General features: G+C 40.9%; 1 long non-coding RNA gene across 1 annotated transcript in view; it reads right to left on the bottom strand.

Annotated features, from left to right (window-relative positions):
- Positions 1-8,650: 8,650 nt before the first annotated feature.
- The window catches only part of LOC125750039 (uncharacterized), a 66,399-nt gene continuing 49,505 nt past the window's right edge, over positions 8,651-25,544 (bottom strand). Inside the window, exons 2-3 of the long non-coding RNA XR_007400276.1 lie at positions 21,581-21,629; positions 8,651-8,695 (exon numbers count right to left, since the gene is read on the bottom strand). This is a non-coding gene — a long non-coding RNA (uncharacterized LOC125750039). The remainder of the gene's footprint in view (positions 8,696-21,580; positions 21,630-25,544) is intronic.

Here is a 25,544-nt window from a genome sequence, read left to right on the forward strand (position 1 = left end):
ATCAGTCCATATCCTCCAGGAGCACAGACTAACCATTCAAGGTTAGCAGAACAGCAAACACTTTGAATATAAGAGATAACACAAAATGGATACAAAATCTCAGAAAATCTTAAGTCTTAATTAACAGTAAGATTCAAAAAAACAATTTACCTTTACGATTTAATTGATTTAATTGACTATAGAGTTAGATGACTCAGAGCTCGTTTTATTAGCATCAAAAAATAAAGATGAGAAAATAATCTTTTATCTGAAACCAAGATCAGAATCAGAATCAGAAAAATGTAACATAAGACTGAACAGAAATGATGTTACATTTATTTCACTGGTTTTCCACTTTTGTCTTAGAAGTGGTGATGATTACATATATTAACCACAGAAAGTGGACATAAGGAGATCTGAAACATTATTTCCAGTGTAGTAACGTATATCATTTATGTGCAATATGTGCAAACTAGACAACTAGACTGGTCTGACATACAGTTCTAATCAAAACTTTGAATACACCTCCATAAATTCATAATTTTATACTAATAAGTCAAAAATTTAAATACTGCCGTGTATCCATTTGCATCTGTAATATGTGGAGAAGACGAGTGGATGAGCTCTGTACAGTATGTATGGTTCACACAATCAGGCATGGAGGAGGTGAGGTCACGTCTCTGGCTGCTTTGCTGTTGATAGCGCAGATGATCTTTACCAAATCCACGGTGGGCCCAAGCCGCATGGCTATCCTACCATACATCAAAGGCATGTCATCCCATCTGGATTAAAGCTGATTGAGCAGCAAAGCAAAATCACAACCCCAAAAATCTAGGGAGGCTATAAAGGGAAGGACAACTCAAAGTGATAACCAAGACTGCTCAGTCTACAGACTTCAATCCCATATAACATTTAAATGCTTCTGTAAATAAACAAAATTAAGCACGCATTAATCCAATAAAATCAATTGCCAACTCATAAATGTAATTTAAGTACCCGTATCGTTAAATCTACCAATCAATGTGTATATCATGTATATAGTATGTATATTTCTCATAAAGGCAGTACGAAAAAAAATTGCAGAAGGTAAAATAAGGGGGCATTGAACAAAACTCAGACACTCTATGTTAAATGATGATATATTAGTCATTCAGTCATACGCACGTTGTACATTTCAAATTAATTTGAAAATGAATTGTTTCTGACAGGCCATACACCATACACTACATGCATACCCCTACAGGTAAAGTTTATCACTTTATTTTTGTAACTTATATACCCCACATACTGTATAAATACATTGGCTACTCTCGAAGAATCATACATGGCAACATTTAATGTAGCCTGTCCTCCAGTCAGTGCTATCAAAATATGTGCAGCAGCAAATCCAGACGTTCCAGCACCAAGGAACCTTTAGATCTCTGTGACGATTTAGCTAAAATCCTCGCCCTAGTGTAATTTATCAAATTCATCATTCAGCATTTGCCCTTCTACGGATTTTATGGACTTTCGTTATTCAATACTCACCTCAATATTGAAGCTTCTCATCGTGATTTGTTACATTATTCATCATTTTTAATGAAATAAATTATTAAATCAATGGTCAAATCAATTCTTAAAAATAAACTTGAACTTAATCAATGCATATTTGTAGGGGGGTGAGAGCATGGCATGTACACTGAAATACGCTTGTATTCTGTAGTACATGGAACGGTATGCAATATATTTTGTTCTAAATTTAAAACACTATTAACGTCACTGTTATTGACAAGAGTTGAGTAACACATTAATTACTAAGATGGTGAAAGAGGAGGTGGGGGTCGGGCCACTATTGATTTGTAAAGGTTACTCATGTGACCGTCATCATTTGAGTCGATTTGTTCCGCTTGTCTTCATTTTAAGAGTCTTTAATTATTACTGTTTTCCTCCTGTTTGGACAGTAGCCTCGGGCCAAAGGAACTCACTTCATTTGGTCCTCCAATACCATGCTAGGACGTGTTTATATATTTAGTATTTTGTTTCTTGTTCTTCAACAGAACATGTTTATCACATTACCGGCCCATTTTCTCCCTACTGCCTTTCCTTGAACAAACCTTTATTCTGAACCCGCTTTTGCTGTCATGCAGTGTTGCATATTTGACTGGGAGGACTTCACAGACAAAATTACTAGTAGCTGAACTTAGCTACCATAGCCTGTGACTTTTCACATAAAACAAATTAAAAAATTAAAATAATCACAGCTTTCCTATGATAAGATTCATCCCATAACACCTACCACAGGATGTGCTGACACTTTTTTTTATTAAAAATACTTCACTGTTGGGGGTATTATGTATGTGATACGTACACAGGTGCAGGCACGCAACCGCCGGCATATAGCCAGATCTGTACACGATGCATTTTATCCCTCCATATTTCTCACGTTGTTGCTATTCTCGCCGTGTTTACACTGCTCATAAAGAGGGGCCTCCCTCACTGATATATGGCCCATTTGCTGGTCAGACAGCATTATGGAACATTCGCAGAATGGCTGGTGATTGTTAAGGATCAAAATCAGGACCCGCAGGATGCAAAGCATGTCACAATATATTTAGATATAACGGAGATCAACATTTAATATGGCCTCATTAGAATACTACTGGAAACATATTTCTATACCATTAAATTGTCCCTGAATAATGCATCATGAAATATGTTTTTTATAGTGTTGACACATCTTTGTTGAGCAGAGCTATATCTCTCTTTTAATGATGAACATGAGTAAGATAAAGTAAGAATAGTATCACTTGTGGATCAGCGGTGTGTCTTTTAAGTCTCTGTGTGTTGGTATTAAGCCAGCAGGCTCAGGCTAGTCAGAAATCAAGGTTTGTTCTCACAAATTGCATGTTTATTCTGGCAGATAGATGCACTGATGATTCAGTCAGCACCAGCGAATAAAAGATCAAATATTTTCTTCTCCTTAAGTTGTAAATAAACACAATTTCGTACAAACTATGCATATAAAAGATAAAAACTGCAGAAAAAAAGAAAAAAATAATAAACAAAAGCTTTAAATCCAGCAAAAGACTCGGTGGAAAAATGACTATTTCCTGTTATTCATTTCTCAGCAATCGTGGGTAGTAAAAACAAGCAGACCCTGAACAAAAATAAACGCGTAGATCAAAAAGTGTTATCGTAGTTTGAAAGTGTGGAAAACTTTAAGTAAAGCTGTAACTTTTCTTACTTTCAGTAGTGGCTTTGAAATGACTAAAGGACCCACTCTCTGAGTTTCCAGAATTCACGACCGCCAATCAAGTGCACTTTGGTCCTGTGACACCTGAAATTTCATTATTAGAAAGAAACACAACACAAACAACAGCAAGAACAATAAAATTAATAGTCCTTAGCATGATTTTTCTATGTTAATACCAATTCTTCTACATTCTCCCAAAAATGTGGTTCCAGATCCAGTCGAATATTGAGCACGAATTAAAAGCAAACAAGCACAGGGTAGGGGGCACCTTGGCTGGACAAGCCATCTTACACATGCATATATTAGTAAAGGTGAAACCTGGCGTACGTATCCCATGTGTTATTACTCATGTGGAACTTTCCCCCCCATCAGAGTATGGGCAGAGAGGCTCTCAAGCAGTTTTGCCTCTTTAAATGTGCATTTTTGGTTCTCACAGTTACAAAACTTTCTGTCTTCATTAACATGAAAAGACCACCATTTGCATAACTGTATTTTGCAAACCACATCCCCACACATTAATTAATCGATTGATTAATCGCTCAACGTTAAATATATTTATAAGTGGCAGGTACGTTTTTGCAGTTGATGTTCCACTAATAATAAAAATAAACACTTGCTGATTAAACTAATCCTCTTATATTGGTCATATTCATTCACCTACTTGCATCTTTTGAGGCCCACAATAAGGACGTTTCTATACACTGTGTATTATGGTATTTTGAAAAACATGCCCACACTGTAATTAAGACTGAGTCAGGCCACATTACCACTCACAACTGCCCTTTTTCCACTAGATATAAATGAACTTACTCTTTTGTTACGTTTCTGAATTGTAGGCAGCCAGATGTAACAGTTCTTTTTCTCCTGCTGTCACCATGTGACTGTTCAGGCTGATTATTAACATACAACCATTGTAGATGCCCTTGCATAATTGTTAATTACAAGTTTTGCAAGGTATGACCATTTTTACTATATATAAGTATGTGCGTGGATATACAAAAAAAAGAAAACAGAACAGTAAGGAAAACCCTGAAATTAAGGTAAATATTGTGAGCCAGCGGGAGGTTGAATAATAGCATAGGTAAAAATTCACAGGTAAAAAATTCAGCTGGCACTAGTTACATTGTCCCTGTTAGCCTGTTCTCCCTCTGGTGAGTTTTCTGAAATATGGTCTTTTATCTGCTTGACCCCTGACATCCTGACTCAACCTCCTAACCTACCACACGTATACCTAAAAAAAACACAAATACCAAGCCTTCAGAATTGTTCTCTTATTATCTTTATCTACTGTGATCATGTACTGGATAAGCGTTGAGAATTTGGAGGGATTATTATTAATCTTGGCTGTTACCATAATTTTCTGTATGTCACAGAACTACACATCCATCCATCCATTTTCCAAACCGCTTATCCTACTGGGTCGCCGGGGGTCCGGAGCCTATCCCGGAAGCAATGGGCACGAGGCAGGGAACAACCCAGGATGGGGGGCCAGCCCATCGCAGGGCACACTCACACACCAGTCACTCACACATGCACACCTACGGGCAATTTAGCAACTCCAATTAGCTTCAGCATGTTTTTGGACTGTGGGGGGAAACCGGAGTACCTGGAGGAAACCCCACGACGACATGGGGAGAACATGCAAACTCCACACACATGTGACCCAGGCGGAGACTTGAACCTGGGACCCAGAGGTGTGAGACAACAGTGCTAACCACTGCAGCACCATGCTGCCCCCAGAACTATACACATACCATTTGATACATTCCATACAATTTTATGGTTTATAATGGAATGAGTTCTCCATAAACCGGTCTTTCTCACTGACTCCCTTCTCTGTGCTCTTGTCATTCTCCAGTCTCTCGCACATCCAGTTCCACAGACCCTAGCCAGGTTTTCTCTCCCGCCATCCTAAACCGAAACCCAGCAGTGAGAATGATCATATGTTTTCACTTTCACACACCCAAGCATTTCTATTGACGCTTTTACTGTAGGGTTGTGCGTCGGTCACGCTTTTCAGCACCAAATGCATTTATGACATTTCTCACCTAGGACTGCTAGCTATTCCATTCCATTGAAACTCCCTTTTAATCACAGAGAACACTAGCATAAAACTTAACTATGCATGAAGTTGCATAAACGGCTTATATCCATGATGAAAACCTTTTTAAATGATTTATTTGTTTGTTTGTGTATTTGTTTGCATGTTTGTTTTCTTAAAAATTCATTGCTGAAAATATTTAACAACTGAATAATAATAATAAAATATACGATTATTTTAAAACTTCACCATTCCACCGTTTCACTCTGATGTACTCTGAATTCAGGGAGACACCTCCCATCTCTGCTTAAATAGGATGCCTTAACCTATGCTCAGAGGTAATAGACTCTGGGGGATGGTAATTTTGCAGGAATTACCACACAGCGGTTCAAAAACCTTGACCTCAGTTGTTGTAGTGAATCAAAATAAATTTCTGGAGAGGGTGCATTGTCCTGAGAGTTCATTCACATTCCCGCATACTAAACGATACTAATGGCCAACACGAGACTATTAACACCCGATGATAATCGGACAGTTTTCAAATTTATGGTGAGACAAGCTGACCACAAAGAAGAAGATACTGTATGTGCTGTGAAAAAAGATCCATCTGTCTACACATGCATACATTAATCACACTTAATAATGAACCACAATGATTTTGGAGCCTATTCCAAGAAATACCTTGTTTGTAATTGCAGAGCAGAAACACTCACAAAAACACAAAACAGCACATGTAAATTACAGATGCCAATTAACTCAACTGCGTGATTTTGGAATGGAGGAGGAAAACAGGACACCCAACAGAACATATGGGATCTTCATGCAAATGTGGGATAAATGTGCAACCATGAAACACACACACACACACACACACACACACACACTTGCTGTGTGACTACATATGGGCAAACGTTTTGGGACACCTGGCCAGTACACCTACAGGAACTTTTATGACATCCCATCTGAAATCCATAGGCATCAATATGGAGTTGGTCCCCCCCTTTGCAGGTATAACAGCTGCCACTCTTCTGGATAAGCTTTCCACAAGATTGCGGTGTGGTGTGGTGTGTGTGGGAATTTTGCCCATTCATCCAGAAGAGCATTTTTCATGTCAGGCACTGATGTTGGACGTGGAGGCCTTGCTCACAATCTCCGTTCTAGTTCCCAAAGGTGTTCGATGGGTTTGAGGTCAGGGCTCTGTGTGGGCCAGTCAAGTTCTTCTACACCAAACTCACCCAACCATGTCTTTATGGGACTTGCTTTGTGCACTGGGCACATTCATGCTGGGAGAGAAAACTGACTTCCCCAAACTGTTCCCACAAAGTTGGAAGCATAGAATTGTTCAAAATGTCTTGGTATGCTGAAGAAGTGTTTCCCAAACCAGCCATCAGGGAACACTGGACGGATCCACATTTTTGTTATATCCCAGTCCCCAGCACAACTGTAAGGTATTTAGAGCTCCTGATTGCTTGAGTCAGGTGTTCTGGGAACTGGGATTAAACAAAAATGTGGACCTGCCCAGTGAGCCTCGAGGACTGGTTTGGGAAACACTGTGCATTAAGAGCTCATTTCCCTAGAACTAAGGGGCCGAGCCCAACCTCTGAAAAACAACCCCATACCATTATCTCTCCTCCACCAAGTTTTACAGTTGGCAAAATGCAGTCAGGCAGGTGAAGTTCTCCTGGCATCTGCCAAACCCCGACTTATCCATCAGACTGCCAGACAGAGAAGCGTGATTCACCAGTCCACAGAACATGTTTCCACTGCTCCAGAGTCCAGTTGTGGCATGCTTTACACCGCTCCATCCAACACTTGGTATTGAAATGACTAAAGGACCCACTCTCTGTGTTTCCAGAATTCACGGTCGCCAATAAAGTGCACTTTGGTCCAGAGACGGCACCATGCTTGAATTCACTGAGCTCTTCAGAGTAACCTGTTCTTTCACATTTGTAAACCTGACTACATGGCTAGATGCTTTTATACACCTGTGGCAATGAGCTTGAAGGAAACACCTGAATTCAATGATAATGAGATGTGTCCCAATATATATGCCCATATGTGTATATAATGTATACATATGCATATCTGTTTCATTTTATTCACTGTTTTAACTCATTGCTTTATCTAGTCCCTAACCCTAACACACAACAGCCTTGCAAATTGCACGAACTCCCTTTCATTTCACACTAGCACCATCCAAGAAATAACAAAGGCACAAAACAGTGACTGAAAGGTTGGTATTTTCCCACAATACCTGCAGGCATTCAGGACAACCCCCTTAGACCCCTGGCGTCTGTTTCCAGATGCCCTACGTGCAGAAAGAGACAGCATGCCTTCATTTTCCCCTTCAGAGTATGTCCACCCTAAGATGCTAAGACTATAATTTAAAGAAAAAAAAAACAAATACGAGTTCTTGGTGTAATATACTGGTTCATAGCAGGCAAATAAATATAGTACAATGGCCGTTTAACAAGATGTCATAGGTGTCAAAAGCAAATGACTATCAAACGGTGGCGCTGTGTTTGGTAAAATGTATTTAAAGGTCAGGATCGTTACAGCGTGCAATTTGACATCTTTTCATGCAGAGTATTCGCCGAGACACGGGGCTTCGGTTTTCTCGGGAAACGCCACAGCTAACGATGGCTCCCACTAATGCGAGCATTTTTCACTCGGCTAACCTAAGGGCCCGACCTCGATTATGCGCGGTAACTAGCTGCTGAAATGCTGGGGCACGCACCGCAAACCTCAGCATGCTCTGCTGCTGTGAGAGCGCACGCACTCCAGGCGAGACGACATTAAGCCCGGCATCCTTTTTTGTTTTCCGGGAACGGATCGTCATGATGTCCTGGTTACATTCACAGCCCAGAGAAGCCAGAGAGTCAGAGCTGCGTTCCGCAATCACAGCTCTGCCAAAAAAACTGAAAAACTGAAAATGATAATAAAAAAATGATCAGCTTCGTGTCCCAAGAACGTCCTAGGCATCCCACAGAGTACATCAGAGGCCTTATTTTCTATTCACACCGACGACACTGTAAATGTTTATGATGTCCTGGCCTAGATCTATAGAAATGATCTTTGTCACAAAGGGTCCCCCGACAGGAATAAACTGAGGCTTTATATGCGGCTGGGGGCCGTGGACAACAAACAGTTGCCATGTTTTACTACGGCACAACACACACTGACACATTGCCCATTTACAAGATTTCGCCGGCGGTCGGGTCTAAGAGGGACAGTAAACTTTTAATGCATTCTTTGCTCGCCATGGTTTTAGTCGCCGTGCCCTTCTCACCTTTGCTTCCCCATTGTTTATATGAAGTCCTCCTGAAGTTTAATGAGTTTTCTCTCCGGTAAGCGTAACTGGTGGAGAAGCTCTCGCCTCTATGCAGCTTCATGGGCATCTTTAATCCACCATCGATCCCCTCAGTGATGTGTTACTCTCAGCTCTGAGAAATAATAAAAGGGAAGAGACAGGATCCTCGATTCCAATTAGCCCCATTTATAATCGGGGATTATTACGACCTCAAGAAGCCGTCGAGCCAAGAGGTGTCACTTCACTGTCACTGATAAGCCACTTGATTCTGTCATAGAAATATGCCAAATTCTTCGCCTCGAAACACTTTCCAGAAGACTTCCCACTGACGGTGAGCATGGTGCACGGTGTCAAAACGGTGCCCAGAGCCACTTCGACAATACCTCACCTTAGCGTCATTTAGCCAACAATCCCAGTAGATTAGCTAGCTATAAATACCAAGTATAAAATGCATTTCAAAACCTCATTACGATATTCATGTAATGACGCAGTCAAATTAACCAATGTGAAGGTGTTAAAAAGCATTTTAAGCTAACACATTTTCACATTGCTAAATATATCAGGTATATATTAGGTTTTAGCTCAGCACAAACATGACAGGAAGCAGTTACACTGTTTGTGATCCAAAATGTGCTGCATTCATCAAATCTGTCACACACGAAAAATGACAAATTTAGCAATCATTTTATTTTAGGGAGCTACTTAATAATTCAGAATTGTGCATAGCAAACATTACATGAATACGTCTAATTTTGCAAAATAAATAATTATCGACAAGTGTAAAATTTTTCCATGAGAATAGTATTCTTTCAGAACCCGAACAAGGAAATGTTCCTCAAAGATAAATACACTAACAATGCATAGCCTTGTCCCAGGACAACAAATTGGATACATTGTTAAATATATGTAAACAAGCATGATTATCCAAAGCCCTGTTCCTATCAAATGCAACATCTTTATTTGCAAAGCCTCAGGTACATGAATTGTACTAACAATCATTTATTTGACTGCATCCTGCATAAATAACTTGGTTCCCTATCTTTGTTTTGAGACCTCATCTATTTTCATACATTATACATTCTGTTAAACTCACAGAAAAAGGCCTGAAAGTACAGAACAACTGAGTCAAGCTCTGTTCAAACAACGCCAAATGCAACTGACCCCAATACTAAAGAAAAACTAACGTAACTAGTTAACATAATCAAAAATAAATATAACATCAGGCATGTCCACCATAATGTGCAATTTTTCATCTGCCCCAGTTGTTTTAGGACAATTGAAATTTGAAATTTACATCATGCCTGATTAATAGCTGCAGAAGATCCCAATGTGTACCAACAGGAAAAGAACCATCAGAACTCATTCTCCACTGGTACCAGTTCATGTGGCTAAGGAACAACTCCAGATCAACTTCAAAATTAAAGCATCCATGACCACCTAGATGCACTGTATAGAGACTCATAAAATATGCCTATACATTCACTCAAGGATAGCTTGCAATTTGTCCACTACAATTTCCCTCCAGTTTTAGATTGTTTAAGTATGGCTAGATAAAAATGACCAAAGGTACGTCTGTAGGTTCTCCAGCTTGAGAGGATTATTGGCTTAGCATTTGGGAAGGAGGTGCGTGGCACAGTGGATCAGGAAGGTGCCTGTGATCGGACGGCTGCTGGTTTAAATCCCAGCCGTTGGGCCCTTGAACCCCCGCACATCCCCAACTGGTCTAGGAGCACTGGAACAGTGGCAGACCCTGCACTGTGATCCCCCCAAGCTTCTTGTGCTTGTGTATCATAAAGGGTAAGCTAGAATAGGCAAAAAGAATATTCTACTAGCTCCGGAACTATCACACAGGACAAGCAAAAATACTTGGTGTGGAATTAGATCCTGTGTCTGTTACACCGGCCTCATCTTTCACTGCTATATACTGTACATCCAGCCATTGCTATGCCACTGTCGAATCATTTATTCTGGAATTCAAGTTGGATGTTGCCGATAGGCCTCTGTGGGCCTTGTATTATTAGCTAGCATGTAAATGCATTCGCAGAAGAATGCTGCTGGTCAAGATGGGAGTTGGAGATTTGGGGAATTTTTATTTCATAGAACAAGCGAACGTGCGAAACTTGTTTTCAAGCAAACAAATGCAATGAAAAGGATATGTCATCCGCAAATGCACATTCAGTAAGACCCACATCGGCACCCCTTCTAAACCTCCACTCATATGTCATCATTCTCTCTACTTCCTTCTCCAGCATTGTTCCATATCCATATGTACTGGATTTTCAGAGAAATAGCTTAATACGTACAGCTCAAACAAAGCAAGGAAATGGAATTGTTTCTACTGCTGTCAAACGTGTTCATGCTAAAGTGTGCCGGTCAGTTTCGTAATTAATGAGTTTTATTCTGCCTCTGTGCCAAAGGTGATGAAAAACACACACAAACCAAGGCCGATGCTCCACACCAAGGCCAGACAGACATAATTTATTCTGTCTTGCCCCCTTTTGTACCTCCGCTCCCCGGCAATTTGAAGAATTAGACACCACATCGTAAACCTGTCAAGGTGCCAAGGATCTTTATTTATCAGCAATTATATCAATTAAAACATTTCACCCTTGAACCCTATGAGATCTGGCTTTCAGATTTTTTTTTTTCATGTTTCCTGCGTACTTACAGTTGTCACGGTGGTTTAACATCCCTGTTGGCTCCGTTAACAGCTCTGTGGCTAAAGTCGCATGTCACAAATTCTGTTTAATATTTCTTATCTGCCTTTCAGCATTAATAAATCGAGCCGAAGTGAATAATCCTGGCACAGCATATTAGTCACACGGTCATTTTGTGAGACATACTGTGAGCTTTCCCTACAGACTCACAATCAGCACTTAGGGCTTTTATTTCCTACAGCCCAAGCGGATGAAGCAACCGGCTGATGCACCTCTGACAGGCTCCAGGTCCTAATGTCCTTAAATTTATGCCACAGATGTCCCACATTAAAAAAAAAAGCTCTCCACTATTAGCATGGGAGAAGGGGGACGATTCAGCAGGAACTCACAAGTTCAGCACCAGGGACAGCGGCATCTCTCATGCTCTCACACGTAGGTCTGGTACCCTACTTACCATCAGGCCAAGTGCCTTTTGAGCCATTCCAGAAAAACACAGTCTGTACGGGGCCTATTGATTGCCAATTTGCTTCCGTGCTCAGCTGCTCCTTACAGAGCATTCCGAAATGAATCAAGCCTACTTCACCTACCCACGTGCTCACGGTGCCTGTTTTCGGCCCGCGGGAATCCATTTTGTTTTCGCGGTGTTGATAAAAGGTCAGGTGGCTTCTGGCCTTCCTTTGACGTCTCGCGGCTGCCACTTGGGCAGCGTGTCATTGCGGCATGGAGAGCTCCAAAACATCGCTATAAAAAGCAGAGATATTCAAAGCACCTGACCCCCTTTTCCCATACATTCGACAGCTTCAATTCATCATGCATTTACCCTCTTTTCATTTTTTCCTTTGTCTTCTACAATAATAACAACAATAATAGAGTGTCACTCTGGTACTGTAACGTCCCACCTCCTCTCTGTGTAAGCATGTCATTCTCGCCTTGGGTGTCCAAAGACATGCAGTTAAGCTAATTGGGGTTTCAAAATTGCACATAGTGTCTGATGGCGTCTAAGTGCCCTGTGATTGACACATCTCACCCATGATGTACCCCAGCCTAGTACTCTATGCTACCTAGGATAGGCTGTAGGTCCCCCTTGATCCTGACCAGGATCAGTGGTTAGAAGATGTGATGGATGGATGGATGGATGGATGGATGGATGGATGAACTTCACCAGCGATTATATTCCTTTCTACTGTTTTACAGGAAGTGCTACTTTTCTTCCACTGCCTGTTAACCAAAAAACATGCCAAGGTGTTTTGCCTACTACTGTATTTTCCATTGTTAGCTTTTAGCTTGAGCTGTAGGATAAACACATGGATTTACCTGAAGGATTCCAACAACAGGGGCAGTGAATTAATATATGGTTATAGGCAGAAATAAATAGAAATAATTACTATGGGTATAATGAACATTTAACTTTGGTTATTATTCGGAAAACAGTGAATTCGTAGCAAAGCCTGAAATCCTGCCAAAGGTTCAGAAAATGTTCCACATATTCACTTGCTTCTGAACAGGTGAAAAATGCTTCAAGGAAGTGTTTTCATTAATCTTTAATACACAGGAACCATAGTACGGAATGATAGATACGACTCCTATCCTGCAGTTATGCCACTGATGGGTCTAAATGTTTAATTTAAAAAATATTGCTCCTCAGAATATGACACGCTTGTGTTTTAAGAAGCTTGTGATGAATTGTGGAAGTGATAAACAAATTCTATTGCGGCTCAATAGTGTTAGAGTTACTCTTTCCAGAAGCAATTTAAGAGACATTGCTGAAGAAAGGAAAAAAAACATAAATCATAGCAGATGAGCAGCAAGGATCATTTGACTATTCCGAGTGAGAACAGTTTACTGTTGCATTATTTTCCAGTGTAAAGGTGTTTTATTGGTAGGTTATTGCGGCATTAATTTTAAGCATATCTGGGCATAACTGTTATGTTTTAGAAAGGAAAAACACTCCATGGACAGCCCAGGAATAATATGCCCATTAAAATACTTTGCTACTCTTGAATAAATTAGATTTTCTGCCTTACTCTGGCCAACTTTTTCTTTTTTGAAAGCAAAAACAATATTAAACTGTGGAAACCGTGGCAGCAAAAACACTAACAGATATTTGTACATATAAACAGACTTTTAGAATAATTAGTGCCTTTTCACTGGATAACTGCTGCTTTGTCGTCAAAGACTGTAAGGATGCAGGGAAGCATCATTTGTGAGGGTAAGCGATGGAAGGTAGTTATGCAGAGGCAGGGACCCTTTATCCAATCCAAACTCTGAGTATAGTTACTCAAATGAGCAGAAATCTGAACAGTAGCTTCACGAGACAAGACATTCAAGGGACCTAATAACATACGCAATACAACATAGCATTCAAAATCTTTTACATACATATCCAAAAATTTTTATATTTTTATTAGTTTCAGGCAATTCGTATGTTTCTACAGGAAAAAAAATCCAAGAGGCAACAGGCTCTATATAAGTGATTGACATGTACTGCTCTCCTACCACTCATTATGTAACTGATGCAGGCACACTACAGTCAATATAGATATTTATAGCACTCTACCATATGCCACTCATTTTTGTTAAGGGTTTAGATTTGCTTTAAAAGCAAATGTCTTTGCTTTCAAAAAGACCACTGGCTTTGAGGGCAGCAGTTTTCTGTTATTCCAAGCACAAGGACCATTTAGGAACGAACCAAGGTCCTGCTGACAGTGGAGCTGTTCTCTTCATCTCTTTGCCACATGTGTATTTTACCTCTTCCTGACAAGACAGGAAGTGGGCATTAATGCTTTATTATTCTGTTTTGTATTGTATAAGCCTGTAGGAAAAGCTGTGTGACATGCATTCAGATCATTCAATCTATTCAACCGGTACAAGGCCTGATGATGGGACTCTTTTCTTTCCACTGCAGTAATGTTTTAATGTACCCGGGGTCTGTTTAACTGGTGAAATCTTTTTATGTGGTGGAGTACATCCTGTACCAGGAAAAAAAAAAGAAAGCGTATCGCTCATATGCAAAGTTTATGGTAGTCTCAGTTCTGAGACTCTCGCTAAGTTTACCCAAGATGCATCACTGTGTGACAGTGAAAGTAAACTCAGGATCAGAGCTTTTCAACCCTAATTCTGAACATAAACAGCCTTTCATGCCTGGGAAAAACTGCAATACCTTCTAAGTTCTGCCACCTTGTTAGATGTGGTTTTCTCCTGGTTATTGGTGGAAGACATGCTGGCAGAGCATTAACCCGGCTGACCTGCATCCACCTCAAAATAAACCACACAATAAAGAGCACTGCACTTGGACTGGCGTGCACTTCTTCACATTAACCCCTGCGACCCATAGTGTGGATCCAGCAAATGACGTCAAGCCAACTGCTATGAATGTTCCTGCCGCATCGGATCAAATGAGGACGCAGTTAACGGAAACTCCAGTGGTCCATCAAGTTCTGAAATGTAGCTGGGGCCCCGTGGACCCCGCAAAGGATATCCGTAATGTAGACTAACCCAGCCAACTCTCAAGGAGCTCTTAGACCCTTTGATGTCTTGATTAACTTTCCAAGTAAGCTGGCAGAGTAAATTACATAAATCACCCGTTGCATCAATTAAATACGGTTTTAATGCTTTTCTAAATAAAATCTAATTACAGCAAATTGGATTTAGTTGCAAAAATGATGCTTTTATTTATATTTTTCATCTGTTGTGCTTACATACCTCACATTTAGTCACTCCAATATATAGTGACAGCTTCCAAACAGTTCAATTGTGGGCCACAAAATAATTATGGCATGAATTATAAATCAGTATACGAGAAACATATATTTCTGAAAAGACAAAATATGATACTTACTATATAGAGACCAAATATGTTTATATTGATACGTCTATTAATAATGACATACCTCCATATGGCGAAGTTAGTCTATACATTACTAATAAGGTAAAGTGTATCTAATACTTAAATGGAAATGTTTCACTTATTAGGATGGAGTTTTGTTTCACTGTTTGTGTTTGCATTTTGTGTGTGTGTCTGTGTGTGTCTGTCTGTGTGTGTGTGTGTGTGTGTGTGTGGGGGGGGGGTGTTCAGGTACATTTAGGGCTCAACTGGCCTTCCCAATCAACAAATCAAGATGATCTAAATTCCCACACACTCTAGGCATGTCTTGCACATGCACAATATAGAAATAAGGGAATGTTACACACAGCAATGTCCATTGACATGTTTGCAAATTTGATATTAAAACAATTTTTGATGAAAATGGCTTCATGCTTGAACCAAAGAGTCAATGCATTTATTGCTTCCCTGTTATTACTGTGATTCTGCAACTGATTCATCAAAGTACGCTGTTATTTCAACTGTTCAACCGTGTCTTCTTTACCCATCAAAATTTATTATATTGCAGGAGAAAAATGAAAACCTTGTTAAAATCCTAACAAAGAGACAAATAAATACAAAATGGCTGCAGTTTCAATTTACTGGCAAAAATAAATTTCAGCAGATTAAAGTAAAAACGGGATGTTTTTTTCCTGACGTTATTACATGTTTGTGGACTTTTATAAAGATGGAAAAATTCTTTTGCAGATATACGTGTCCAAACTCTACATAGTCTTCGAACCTGATCAAATGTTGTACGTTAAAAATTAACAATGGTCTTGGAGTAGTTAGAGAAATATTAAATGAAGTACTTAAACACATATATGTTTAACGTTAAAGGGATTTGCTTATTCCCTGTTAGCTGTGCACTGTAATTAAGCCTCTATAATTAGCCATTAACAAAAGTGGACTCAAATGAATGTTTCAATATCTCCTGAGTCCCAGGAAAACACTCCTGCTCCAGAAAGCCATGTGCTAGTAATTCAACGTAAATGTATTATTCAAGTAGTTCACCGATTGATTTGATGATTAATCAAGTAATCGTTTAAAAATGTAGCCTATATAATAGAAATATACTGAACAAAAATATAAACGCAACACTCTTGTTTCTGCTCCCATTTTTCATGAGATGGACTTAAAGACCTACAATTCATTCCAGATACACAATATTACCATTTCTCTCAAACATTCCTCACAAATCAGTCTAAATGTGTGATAGTGAGCACTTCTGCTTTGCTGAGATAATCCATCCCACCTCACAGGTGTGCCACATCAAGATGCTGATCTGACATCATGGGTAGTGCACAGGTGTACCTTATACTGCCCACAATAAAAGGCCACCCTGGAATGTGCAGTTTTTTGCTTTATTGGGGGTCTGGGGACTCAGAACCGGTCAGTATCTGGTGTGACCACCATTTGCCTCATGCAATGCAACACATCTTCTTCGCATAGAGTTTATCAGATTGTCAATTGTGGCCTGTGGAATGTTGGTCCACTCCTCTTCAATGGCTGTGCGAAGTTGTTGGATATTAGTGGGAACTGGTACACGCTGTCGTATACGCCGGTCAAGCACATCCCAAACATGCTCAACGGGTGACATGTCCGGTGAGTATGCTGGCCATGCAAGAACTGGGACATTTTCAGCTTCCAAGAACTGTGTACAGATCCTTGCAACATGGGGCCGTGCATTATCTGTCTGAGTGGCTGGTCTCAGACGATCTTGGAGGTGAACCTGCTGGATGTGGAGGTCCTGGGCTGGTGTGGTTACACGTGGTCTGCGGTTGTGAGGCCGGTTGGATGTACTGCCATATTCTCTGAAACGCCTTTGGAGACGGCTTATGGTTGAGAAATGAACATTCAATGCACGAGCAACAGATCTGGTTGACATTCCTGCTGTCAGCATGCCAATTGCACGCTCCCTCAATGCTTGTGGCATCTGTGGCATTTTGCTGTGAGACAAAACTGCACATTCCAGGGTGGCCTTTTATTGTGGGCAGTATAAGGTACACCTGTGCACTACCCATGATGTCAGATCAGCATCTTGATGTGGCACACCTGTGAGGTGGGATGGATTATCTCAGCAAAGCAGAAGTGCTCACTATCACACATTTAGACTGATTTGTGAGAAATGTTTGAGAGAAATGGTAATATTGTGTATCTGGAATGAATTGTAGATCTTTAAGTCCATCTCATGAAAAGTGGGAGCAAAAACAAAAGTGTTGCGTTTATATTTTTGTTCAGTGTATATATTAAAAATTCATTACAAATATATTAAAAGTACAGCTCTGGAAAAATTTAAGAGGACACAGCAAAATTTTCACTCATTTCTCAAAATATAAAATTTTTGCAAACTCCAGTCTGCCTCTTCCCTGCTTCTCATTGATGATGGGTTTCTTCCTTGCTTTATGGGTCTTTAGTTCTGCTTCTAGGAGCCTATTATGAACTGTCCTAGCAGTACACTTCACACCACTTAATGTTTCTAATTCCTTTTGAAGGTCACTTGAGGTGATCCTCTGATTTATGAGGCACTGTCAGATAAGTTGACCGAGATCTCTGGCATTTGAAGTTGCTTCTGCCCTCCACCTGGCTGATTTCTGGGTGTTCCCAGTGTCTCCCACTTCACCTTATTCTTGTATACTGTTGTTTTAGAAACTTTAAGCCTGGAAGCAGCCTGCCTCTCAGTATAGCCTTCTGCCAAGAGAACCAGGATCAAGCCAGGATTTTTAAATGCAGATTTTCTTTTAAATAGAGTGGTCTCTTCATTTTTTCCAGAGCTGTACCAGAGCTAACCCAGCTAATCCAAGATAAGCTCTGGAACCGCCAGGATCCTGAACAGGACAAGTGGTTTCAGAAAATGGATGGATGGGATACTTGTTAAATGAATAAAAAGAGTCATTGTTTCAGGTGATGATTTCAGAGTTAAATGTTAATTAAAGTTTAAAGTAAATTTCTCTTTCACAATATAAGCATTAATGTGGTCATCCATACACCTTGTGTTTAATGTGCTATCCATCCATCCATCCATCTCCTACCGTTTTTCCGGGTCGGGTCGTGTGGGCAGCAGTCTAAACAGGGAAACCCATACTTCCCTCTCCTCTGCCACATCGTCCAGCTCCTGCAGGGGAATCCCATGGCGTTCCCAGGCCAACCGAGAGACATTAGCTCTCCAACATGTCTTGGGTCTTCCTCAGGGCCTCCTCCCAGTGGGACATGCCCGGAACACCTCACCAGGGAGGCGTCCAGGAGGCATCCTGACCAGATGCCCGAGCCACCTCATCTGGCTCCTCTCAATGCGGAGGAGCAGCGGCTCTACTCTCAGTCTCTCCCGAATGACCGAGCTTCTCACCCTATCTCTAAGGGAGAGCCCAGCCACCCTGCGGAGGAAACTCATTGCAGCTGCTTGCATTTGCAACCTCATACTTTCGGTGACTATCCACAGCTCATGACCATAGGTGAGAGTAGGAATGTAGACCGACTGGTAAATCGAGAGCTTTGCCTTTTGGCTCAGCTCCTTCTTCACCATGACAGACCAATGCAGTGCCCACATCACTGCTGACGCCGCACCGATCCGCCTGTCGATCTCCCGCTCCATCCTTCCCTCAATTATGAACAGGAGCCCAAGATACTAGGCCTGTCGCAATAAACGATAAATCAATTAATTGCACGATAATTAAAATGAGGTCCATAATTTTTCCGGCCACGATAATTTTCATTTGCATGCTTGTTTGTTTTCCTCGTGTCTCTCGCTACCAAATGGGAATATCGGCTCTTTTTAGCAAACCGGCTCATTTGGTTCAGCTCACCAGGAAGAGCCGGCTCTTTTGGCTCCTAAACGGCTCTTTTTTAAAAACCTGCCTCTCTCTTCGTTTAACCTGATGCTGATTAGCGTGACCTGATTTGGAGCTTGTTAAAAATAAGACGCCGTCTTGTGAGCAGGCTTTTTCGGAAGACAACGTATTCCGGCCACTGTCGTCCTTAATGTTTAGGCAGCTCAAAAACCTGGACAATTCTATAAACATTAATAAAACGGGACATCACTAGTAATGAGGCGTGAACTCTCGTGTCAGTGGACTCTTTGCACATCAGCTTCCGCGTTCATGGAAATACGGCTCGCTCATTTCCAGTCTGTGAAAAATGGCATTGGTTTATGCATGCCGTTTACAGGACTTGCCCAAACTTATGATCAACGACATACAACGCTTTTGTAAATCCTTCTCCAAAATACCTACGAATAAATTAGAGAAGGGCTTTAAGATGTTTGCCTTGTCTTACATCCACGGATACGAAGGGTCTTATTCGTTCAACTCTGTGGCTGCCGTTAGACTGAGACATGAAGAAGAAAAAAATCGGTTAGGATGACCTTCCGATTATAATTATCAATTTCGCCCAGGCAGACGTATTCACTATAAGCGGTAAAGTAAAAGGTGGCAATAAATTATATAAAATGTGAGTATAAATATGTTGGATTTGCCGAATTTCCCAGAGGTGTGCGTGGAAAGTTAAATCTCGATTGTATTTTGAGGACGTGGTACACTTAGGAAATTATTATTATTGTTCTTTTAGATTCTGAAACACAAGTTTATCCTATCTTGCGCTCATAGTTACTCAAACCGGAAGCAAGTGAGCCATATTTTGCACTGGCGGACATGACGTCACTGCTTTATATGCAAAGGGCCCGTTAGGCTACTGGCCAGCCGCATGGTCTCGTACCACAGAGTGTAGCAAGGCAGAGAAAACGCTAACGTTAGTTATTCATTAGTTTCAATAGTTTATTCAAGTATAATTTTTGTTAACAGAAACTGAGTCCATTTTATTTATTGTTTTCAGTTGTTTTGTTTATTTATTTTGTATAACATTTGTTGTGTCAAATGTTACAATTGTTATGTGGGTGCGCTGCTCCTCTATGCCTTTTAAATTGCCCCTTGGGGACAAATAAAGTTTTTTGAATTTGAATTTGAAAATGTCTTCCAGTCCCAGTGTTAAATGTTCTTTATAAATTAAAGTTTATTGATCGTTGAAAGGGTGTACTTGCATTAATATGCCATTATCATTACATCAGTCGAAAATGGTCTGACAATGACAATATTATTGTTTACCGCAATAATTCCTGGGACAATTTATCGTCCAGCAAAATTTGTTATCGTGACAGGCCTACAAGATACTTAAACTCCTCCACTTGGGGAAGGACTCCCTCCCCGACCAGGAGAGAGCACTCCACCCTATTTCGGCTGAGGATTTATTGTGCACAAAAGTTAATTATACGCTGTCATTCATTTGCAGAGGTATGAGACACACACGAGAATGGTATCACTCACAATCACAATACATCGCACAACTGCAAACAACTATATAAATATTATTAGCATGAAAATCTTTCATTAAATCCTTAAATAAATGGAAGAGGACCGTGGTAGGGGCACCTGGCTGCAATATAAGACACCTAAAACATACCAGAGTGGCTTCCTTGAAGGTGGAAAAGGACTTGAAAACACTTCCAGGTGATTTTTGCATAGAACATCTTAGCTAACAAAATGCACTATAATTTAAAAGCTACTTCTGATGCGAGCGATACAACGACAACCAGTGTGGCTGATTGTGTGGCCGTGAAGCATTACAGAGTAGAGTAGATATGTACTAATCCTCTTGTGACATATCACCTCATTTTCCACAGCCTCGGTTTCAACTACACAACCAGTGTACCTCATGTCCTTAAAGTGATACTTTGTAAATTATTACGGCGCAAGTTCAGAGCAAATGTCAATGCAGGTAAAACTGACAAAATTAAATTCAAACTGAGAAGGAGGGGAAAAAAAATAAAACCAAACAATTCTCTGCAAAGCAAGAACATTCATCTTTTTCCTGCAATCAGTGTATATCTGGAGGCTGGAAGAGTTTAAGAGGAACGATGAGCTCATTCCTGTGATTTATTTAACAATGATATGCGCACATGCATTATATAGTTACATTTATGAATTTCAGACAAGCGGAGGACAGCGCCAGCAGGCACAGGACAACACGTCTGCACCAGAGGCACTTGGCACTGTCCCAAGAAGATGGTCTGTTCCCACTCAGACTATGATTAAAAGCAATTTTAAAGCATTTTTATTAGGTACTGCTGATGACAGAGCTTCCCGCAAGTTTAAACACCAGGGGCATCTCCAGGCATGTTTTATTATAAATGTACACTAATTAGTTTAGTTTATTTTCATAAAAATCAGACCCCTCTAGTAAAAACTCAGCCGTCCTTTTCAGAAATCTCTAGCGAAGGCTCCCATTCAGTGCTACATTATTTGGACAGGTGATAGTGCCTTTGGCATAAGAGATTCATATGTTCTATAATTTCAATACCTTGTTTTCAAACTGCCATCAATCAACTCAATCAACAAATCGACATCTTTAGTTGATACATAGACACTAACACTGTCTCACTTTAGCATTCTCTCAAACCTACAGGGCAGACTGCATGAGTCAGAGAAGGGATGTAAAACTGTTTACTCACTGTTACGAAGAAACTTCTCAACAGCCCTTAGCTTAATCCAAGTGGGCACCTGAAAAAAAATTAAACAGAAGAAATGTTTCAACACTGACATCAAAAGTCTGGTGGCTTTCATTAACCATTTTACCCGAAGAAATACGAGACCCTTCATTAGAGCAAGAACAAGATTCTCAGGTCCACCAAGGGCCATTTAAAGCAATTGCCCTTTCAGCCTGAATCCTGCCTTAAATTGTCCTCGTTAACTCCATCTGACTGAGATTGAAGTAACAAGTCCACAGTACTGCTGGGATACACAGGGGCGTGACCTTGCCAACTGGCTGCCAGACATACATCGGATGTATTCAAGTTGAACCGACGTCTGAATTGCCAACAAATACCAGTGCGGATTCTCAGCTACAAGCTCTGCAGTTGAAAGTCTGCATCCTAAAACCTCAGAAAGGGTCAGACTTTTGCAAATTAAATTTAAGCACAAGTCTGTGCGAAATGTCCTCCCTTGTGAAATCTGGGAATACGCACAGCAGAGACAAATTGTGTTCCAACAACACGACGAGTTATTGCTAAGGGATACCGTCTCGGGCTAAGTTTTATGTAAAGGCCCTGAGTGCATTGAACTGCTTATCTGTGTTTTGTGTTACTGTTTTTCATTAACACATTGACATGTTTAGGGGTAGTTTTAAAGTCGCAGAGTATCCTCCCCTAAAACCAATCTTCACCAGGCATAAATGTGGATTGTCTGCTCCATAGCCGCTCTGTGAGTGATCTGGCCTGGAGAAACAGAAGTGTTCTTCAAAAAACATCTTAGCTACCAAGAATATCCTCCTCGATGACTCATCCATCCATCTCCCATAAAGCTTATCCAGTACAGCGTCACTGGGAGTCTGGAGCCTGTCCCAGAGAAGCATAGGGCACAAGGGAGGGGGGCTCCCTGGGTGGGATGCCAGTCCATCACAGGGCACACACACATACTCATACCACTGGAAATTTAGAGATGTCAATTTACCTAACTGCATGTAATTAGACTGCGAGAAAAACTGGAGTACTTGGAGAAAACCTGTACTAACAAGGGGAAAACATGTAAACACCACCTACATAGACACGGGAATCAAACGTCATCCCCAATGATGTGAGACAACAGTGTTAACCACGGTGCAGCCCAAATACAGTTTTAAGTCGAGTTACGCCTGATTGAGTCACGTCCGATCGAATTTACTTCCGAGCTCCATAGTAAATATTACACACTTGATCGAGAGAAGCCTGAAGGATGCTAGTGGGTGTATTTCTTAGCTTAAAAGGTGCAGGAGAATGGGCAGCGCTAGCAACAGTATCTGCCCATATCTAACCTGTAATACAGTATGCATACAGTAATGTAATGTAGTATTGAGATACACCCAGACTGACTTCAGACTGACTTGCATGCACTAGCCCAGGTCCCAAATGGTTGCGCAAGTCGATGCAATGCAGTACAATATATCATCAGGTCATATGAATCCCATAGCCAAAGACCTGAACACAGTTACATTGTGTGCAAATACCTATTTTGATAGATACCAGAATGAAACCACATTTAAACAAAAATCACTCGAGGTCAGGCATGAAACGGACGGTCGTCTTTTTCTGTGTTCTTTGTTGTGTCCAGTTTTCTATACTATATCAATACTACAGCAGTAATGAAACAGAATCTAACTGAAATATGGCCCAAGATAAATATTTTTACTTTTGAAAAAACACTGCCTGAAAAAAAACAACCAAAAAACAAATTTTAGCCAACGGTTTCGTGTAAAACGAGATAAATATTGAACAACAAACAGAAAATGGGGACTAGCACGGAACGCCTGCAGACTGACGGACTTAACACCTAAGCGGAGCGTGGGCCTGCTAACTCCAGCACTCTCCATCTGAGAGAAAACCTACAGGCTTTGAAACGTACTGGGAGAAAAGACACGGAACAGATGTGCAGGTTTCTACCGAGGCGAAGGTGTCAGACTCAAAGTCTGCCTGCTTTGCTTATACCCATTTCTGCTCGTAATCAACAGTATACGCAACTCTTTTTAAAAACATTTTATAATCGTTCATTAAGCATGGCATTTTAAAAATGTGCAATATCTCTGCAGAAGAGTGCGATTATGTAATTGGGTATAAAAACGCTATTCTGGAGTGGTTGTGAACTTCTATGCCATATCTTACAGGCGACCGATGAAGAAAAGTCATATAGAAGCACACGATTGAATAAGACTTCCTAGGCGACGCCGGTGCTGCTTACACAGTGCTGTCTTTGTGCATGTCTGTCACACTTCAGCATTCTCCAGCATGTTCCCTATTCTTCTCCCACGCGCTTCCGCGCTGCTCACTCCGAAGTGAACATGCACCGCGCGCAAGCCGCCGTGCCCCTAGCCGCTGCAGTTACGCCGCGCGCTGGCGGCACGTCATTGGCTACCCTGACCCAGGTCTTACTGCAAGACCATTTCATTGCCCCTGAAAGTGCCCTGAAAACACTTCTGTAAGGTTAGCAAGCCGTGGGGAGCTGTATCAGCACAGCACATAGTGGCAGTGACTGGAGCAGAATGAACACAATGACAGGCTCTTTGATGTATTTATCATGCCATATCGGCATTCTATCACTTTAACCTTAAAGACATCTGTGCAAAAAATACCGCTTATAAAAACTTGACAGACAGACAGACAGACAGACAGACAGACAGACAGACAGACAGACAGACAGACAGACAGACAGATAGATAGATAGATAGATAGATAGATAGATAGATAGATAGATAGATAGATAGATAGATAGATAGATAGATAGATAGATAGATAGAAAACAGTCGTACCCTTTGAGACATTATGGATGCCTCACAGTAAATTGCCAGGGAGTACAATACAACTCTGCTGGGACGATTAAGGGATTATTTTGAGCTAATTATCACAATACAATTGCAGGAACCAGTCATCTATTAAACAATTCAGAGGCTCGAAGAAAGCAGTAGTGTAAAGGTCCTAAATATCATGCTTTAATTATCTTAAGCTCTTAGGCTGCAGAGCAAGGAATTTACTCTGAGATTTATGATATTGGCTTTGGGCTTTCCAACTTCTCCGTCCGTCGTAATATAAGAGCCTGCTTTCTAACAGTACAAATGTGGTTATTTCTTTACGGTGAAATTTACCATTCTTTAAAGAAAAAAACAGCCAGTCTACCTCAAGGATTTGTATAGATTATCCTCGCAGCCACCTTAATAATAATGTTTCTACTGCTGACACCACACGTGAGTCGTTCTCTGTTCTGTCAGATGTGCCGAAAATCACTAGGAAGTTTGTCAACCTTTTCACAAACCCCCGCCTGCCTCCACCGGCCGTGGACGCCCATACATCAGCATCGATCGGCTGCCATGCCCTTCACAAAGCGGTAGAAGGTGACGCGAGACCAACGTCCTCTAATTTACGAGGGACGCGCCGCATCATGACACACACAGAGGCGCGCACACGCGAGACACTTTCCCCGCCTTGGTGGATGGGAGGGGTGCTCGTGGCCGTGACAGTAAAGCGGAGACGGAGTGATGCCCGGCAAATAAGCCCTCCGCCCGTCACTGCCGCACAGGACCCTTATCGGCGCGTATGCGGTTGCCATGGAAACAGAGTGCTGGAGATTGCGAGATTTTCATCAGATAAAGACTGGGTAAGGCGTGTGCATTTGCTCCCGCACATATCTTTCCGTGATTAGAAAGGGCCTGATTGGAACAAAGCATCCATGCTGTTATCAGGTATGCCTTTCCTTGCTACACTGTGTTTTATGCCAAGCTAGCCTCCCTAAATGGCAAGATTTCCATAAATCAGATAAAAGGCTTTGAAATATGTTTTATTTTAATATATCAGTAAATCATTTCAATATTCAATGAGCTTTTCTGTAAATAAATCTACAATGCGTTCTTTGAGTGATACATAGAATTAGAGATATACAAATTTAGCAGTATAT

The sequence above is a fragment of the Brienomyrus brachyistius genome, chromosome 10 (genome assembly GCF_023856365.1).
Source record: "Brienomyrus brachyistius isolate T26 chromosome 10, BBRACH_0.4, whole genome shotgun sequence".
NCBI lineage: Eukaryota > Metazoa > Chordata > Actinopteri > Osteoglossiformes > Mormyridae > Brienomyrus > Brienomyrus brachyistius.